Source organism: Arachis hypogaea, chromosome 10, assembly GCF_003086295.3.
Source record: "Arachis hypogaea cultivar Tifrunner chromosome 10, arahy.Tifrunner.gnm2.J5K5, whole genome shotgun sequence".
NCBI lineage: Eukaryota > Viridiplantae > Streptophyta > Magnoliopsida > Fabales > Fabaceae > Arachis > Arachis hypogaea.
Genome location: NC_092045.1, coordinates 86,885,875 through 86,891,254, shown reverse-complemented (window position 1 = coordinate 86,891,254; position 5,380 = coordinate 86,885,875). Strand labels below are relative to the sequence as shown.

The following is a 5,380-nucleotide window of genomic DNA, read 5'->3' as shown; positions in this document are numbered from 1 at the left end:
AAAGACAAAAGCATTCTTGTTGAGGCTGATCCTGAACCTGAAAGGACCTTGAAGCGAAAGCTAAGAGAAGCTAAGGCACAATTCTCTGTAGAGGACCTAACAGAAATCTTCAAAGAAGAAGAACAAATGGCAGCCGAAAACAACAACAATGCCAACAATGCAAGGAAGGTGCTGGGTGACTTTACTGCACCTACTCCCGACTTCTATGGGAGAAGCATCTCTATCCCTGCCATTGGAGCAAACAACTTTGAGCTTAAGCCTCAATTAGTTTCTCTAATGCAACAGAATTGCAAGTTCCATGGACTTCCATTGGAAGATCCTCATCAGTTTTTAGCTGAATTCTTGCAAATCTGTGACACTGTCAAGACTAATGGGGTTGACCCTGAGGTCTACAGACTTATGCTATTCCCTTTTGCTGTAAGAGACAGAGCTAGAACATGGTTGGACTCTTAACCTAAAGAAAGCCTGGACTCTTGGGAAAAGCTAGTCAATGCCTTCTTGGCAAAGTTCTTTCCACCTCAAAAATTGAGTAAGCTTAGAGTTGAAGTCCAAACCTTCAGACAGAAGGAAGGAGAATCCCTCTATGAAGCTTGGGAAAGATACAAACAATTAATCAGAAAGTGTCCATCTGATATGCTTTCTGAATGGAGCATCATAGGTATTTTCTATGATGGTCTGTCTGAACTATCCAAAATGTCTTTGGATAGCTCTGCTGGAGGATCTCTTCATCTGAAGAAGACGCCTACAGAAGCTCAAGAGCTGATTGAAATGGTTGCAAATAACCAATTCATGTACACTTCTGAAAGGAATCCTGTGAACAATGGGACTAGTCAGAAGAAAGGAGTTCTTGAGATTGACACTCTGAATGCCATATTGGCTCAGAACAAAATATTGACTCAACAAGTCAATATGATTTCTCAAAGTCTGTCTGGAATGCAAAATGCATCAAGCAGTACTAAGGAGGCTTCATCTGAAGAAGAAGCTTATGATCCTGAGAACCCTTCAATGGAAGAGGTGAATTACATGGGAGAACCCTATGGAAACACCTATAATCCTTCATGGAGAAATCATCCAAATCCCTCATGGAAGGATCAACAGAGACCTCAACAAGGTTTCAACAATAATAATGGTGGAAGAAACAGGTTTAGCAGTGGCAAGCCTTTTCCATCATCTTCTCAGCAACAGACAGAGAGTTCTACGCAGAACACCTCTGACTTAGCAACCATGGTCTCTGATCTAATCAAAACCACTCAAAGTTTCATGACTGAAACAAGGTCCTCCATTAGAAACTTGGAGGGACAAGTGGGTCAGCTGAGCAAGAAAATTACTGAACTCCCTCCTAGTACTCTCCCAAGCAATACAGAAGAAAATCCAAAAGGAGAGTGCAAAGCCATCAACATGGCCGAATTTGGAGAGGAGGAAGAGGCAGTGAACGCCACTGAGGAAGACCTCAATGGACGTCCACTGGCCTCCAATGAGTTCCCCAATGAGGAACCATAGGAATCTGAGGCTCAAAATGAGACCATAGAGATTCCATTGGACTTACTTCTGCCATTCATGAGCTCTGATGAGTATTCTTCCTCTGAAGAGGATGAGTATGTCACTTAAGAGCAAGTTGCTAAATACCTTGGAGCAATCATGAAGCTAAATGACAAGTTATTTGGAAATGAGACTTGGGAGGATGAACCTCCTTTGCTCACCAAAGAACTGGATGACTTGTCTAGGCAGAAACTGCCTCAAAAGAGACAGGATCCTGGGAAGTTTTCAATACCTTGTACCATAGGCACCATGACCTTCAAGAAGGCCTTGTGTGACTTAGGGTCAAGTGTAAACCTCATGCCTCTCTGGTAGCATGAAATTGTGAACAATACTTTTCACAACTCTCATAATCCCCGGTCACGAACCCCAAAAACTTGGTGTTCAATACCATGGCATTACACAACTTCGCACAACTAACCAGCAAGTGCACTGGGTCGTCCAAGTAATAAACCTTACGCGAGTAAGGGTCGATCCCACGGAGATTGTTAGTATGAAGCAAGCTATGGTCATCTTGTAAATCTTTGTCAGGCAAACTCAAATGGATATGGTGATGAACGCATAAAAACATAAAAGATAAAGATAGAGATACTTATGTAATTCATTGGTAGGAACTTCAGATAAGCGCATGAAGATGCCTTCCCTTCCGTCTCTCTGCTTTCCTACTGTCTTCATCCAATCCTTCTTACTCCTTTCCATGGCAAGCTTATGTAGGGTTTCACCGTTGTCAGTGGCTACCTCCCATCCTCTCAGTGAAAATGTTCCTATGCTCTGTCACAGCATGGCTAATCATCTGTCGGTTCTCGGTCAGGCCGGAATAGAATCCAGCGATTCTTTTGCGTCTGTCACTAACGCCCCGCCTGCTAGGAGTTTGAAGCACGTCACAGTCATTCAATCATTGAATCCTACTCAGAATACCACAGACAAGGTTAGACCTTCCGGATTCTCTTGAATGACGCCATCAGTTCTAGCCTATACCACGAAGACTCTGATTTCACGGAATGGTTGGCTCGGTTGTCAGGCGAGCACTCGGTTGTCAGGCGATCAAGCATGCATCGTGCAATCAGGAATCCAAGAGATATTCACCCAATCAAAGGTAGAACGGAGGTGGTTGTCAGTCACACGTTCATAGGTGAGAATGATGATGAGTGTCACGGATCATCACATTCATCAAGTTGAAGAGCAAGTAACATCTTAGAACAAGAACAAGGGAATTGAATGGAAGAACAATAGTAATTGCATTAATACTCGAGGTACAGCAGAGCTCCACACCTTAATCTATGGTGTGTAGAAACTCCACCGTTGAAAATACATAAGAACAAGGTCTAGGCATGGCCAAATGGCCAGCCTCCCAATGATCTAAGAACTAGATGTCCAAAGATGATCTCCATACAATAGTAAAAGGTCCTACTTATAGAAAACTAGTAGCCTAGGGTGTACAGAGATGAGTAAAAGACATAAAAATCCACTTCCGGGCCCACTTGGTGTGTGCTTGGGCTGAGCAATGAAGCATTTTCGTGTAGAGACTTCTCTTGGAGTTAAACGCCAGCTTTTATGCCAGTTTGGGCGTTTAACTCCCAATTTGGTGCCAGTTCCAGCGTTTAACGCTGGGATTTCTGAGGGTGACTTTGAACGCCGGTTTGGGCCATCAAATCTTGGGCAAAGTATGGACTATCATATATTGCTGGAAAGCCCAGGATGTCTACTTTCCAACGCCGTTCAGAGCGCGCCAATTGGGCTTCTGTAGCTCCAGAAAATCCACTTCGAGTGCAGGGAGGTCAGAATCCAACAGCATCTGCAGTCCTTTTTAGTCTCTGAATCAGATTTTTGCTCAGGTCCCTCAATTTCAGCCAGAAAATACCTGAAATCACAGAAAAACACACAATCTCATAGTGAAGTCCAGAAAAGTGAATTTTAACTAAAAACCAATAAAAATATACTAAAAACTAACTAGATCATACTAAAAACATACTAAAAACAATGCCAAAAAGCGTACAAATTATCCGCTCATCACTCTCTCTGTAATGGAGAAGCTAGGGATCTTTGAGGTGCAAGCTGCAAAAATCTTACTAGAGATGGCAGACAACTCAAGAAAACAAGCCTATGGACTTGTAGAGGATGTTCTGGTAAAAGTTGAAGACCATTACATCCCTGCTGATTTCATAGTCCTAGAGACTGGGAAGTGCATGGATGAATCCATCATCCTTGGCAGACCCTTCCTAGCCACAGCAAAGGCTGTGATTGATGTTGATAGAGGAGAATTGATCATTCAAGTGAATGAAGAATCCTTGGTGTTTAAGGCTCAAGGATATCCCTCTGTCACCATGGAGAAGAAGCATGAAGAGCTTCTCTCAAAACAGAGCCACACAGAGCCCCCACAGTCAAACTCTAAGTTTGGTGTTGGGAGGCCACAACCAACTTCTAAGTTTGGTGTTGAACCCCCACATTCAAACTCTAAGTTTGGTGTTGGGAGGTTCCAACATTGCTCTGAGTATCTGTGAGGCTCCATGAGAGTCCTCTGTCAAGCTACTGACACTAAAGAAGCGCTTGTTGGGAGGCAACCCAATGTTTTATAATTAACTATTTTCTTTTGTTATTTTATGTTTTTTTTTTGTAGGTTAATGATCATGAGAAGTCACAAAATCAATGGAAAAAGCAAAAACTGAATGAAAAGTAGAAAGAAAAACAGCACACCCTGGAGGAGAGCGTGCTGGCGTTTAAACGCCAGTAAGGCTAGCTGTTGGGCGTTTAACGCCCAGTCTGGCACCATTCTGGGCGTTTAACGCCAGAAAGGGGCACCAGACTGGCGTTAAACGCCAGAAAAGGGCAAGAAGCTGGCGTTAAACGCCAGAAATGGGCACCAGCCCGGCGTTTAACGCCAGAATTGGCTCAAAACGCAATTTTGCTTGCCATTTGGTGCAGGGATGACTTTTCCTTGACACCTCAGGATCTGTGGACCCCACAGGATCCCCACCTACCCTACCACTCTCTCTCTTCTTCACCCATTCACCAATCACCTCAACACCTCTTCCCCAAAAACCCTTCACCTATCAAATCCCATCTTTCTCTTCACCACTCACATCCATCCTTCATAAAACCCCACCTACCTCACCATTGAAATTCAAACCACTTTTCCCCCTTTTTGGCCGAACACATAGCCATTCCCTTCTTCCTCATTTCTTCTTCTTCTACTCTCTTCTTTCTTCTTTTGCTCGAGGACGAGCAAACCTTTTAAGTTTGGTGTGGTAAAATCATTGCTTTTTGTTTTCCCATAACCATTTATGGCATCCAAGGCCGGAGAAACCTCTAGAAAGAGGAAAGGGAAGGCAAAAGCTTCTACCTCCGAGTCATGGGAGATGGAGAGATTCATCTCAAGGGTGCATCAAGACCACTTCTATGAAGTTGTGGCCTTGAAGAAGGTGATCCCCGAGGTCCCTTTTTCACTCAAGAAGAGTGAATATCCGGAGATCCGACATGAGATCCAAAGAAGAGGTTGGGAAGTTCTTACCAACCCCATTCAACAAGTCGGAATCTTAATGGTTCAAGAGTTCTATGCCAATGCATGGATCACCAAGAACCATGATCAAAGTGTGAACCCGGATCCAAAGAATTATCTTACTATGGTTCGGGGGAAATACTTGGATTTTAGTCCGGAAAATGTAAGGTTGGCATTCAACTTGCCTATGATGCAAGGAGATGAACATCCTTACACTAGAAGGGTCAACTTTGATCAAAGGTTGGACCAAGTCCTCACAGTCATATGTGAAGAGGGCGCCCAATGGAAGAGAGATTCAAGAGGGAAGCCGGTTCAATTGAGAAGGCATGACCTCAAACCCATGGCTAG

At 43.6% G+C, this 5,380-nt stretch overlaps 1 non-coding gene across 1 annotated transcript; it reads right to left on the bottom strand.

Moving 5' to 3' along the window:
* Positions 1-531: 531 nt before the first annotated feature.
* LOC112719173 (small nucleolar RNA R71) lies at positions 532-639 on the bottom strand. Its single transcript, XR_003161486.1, has one exon. It is a non-coding gene; the product is annotated as a small nucleolar RNA R71 (small nucleolar RNA).
* Positions 640-5,380: the final 4,741 nt, after the last annotated feature.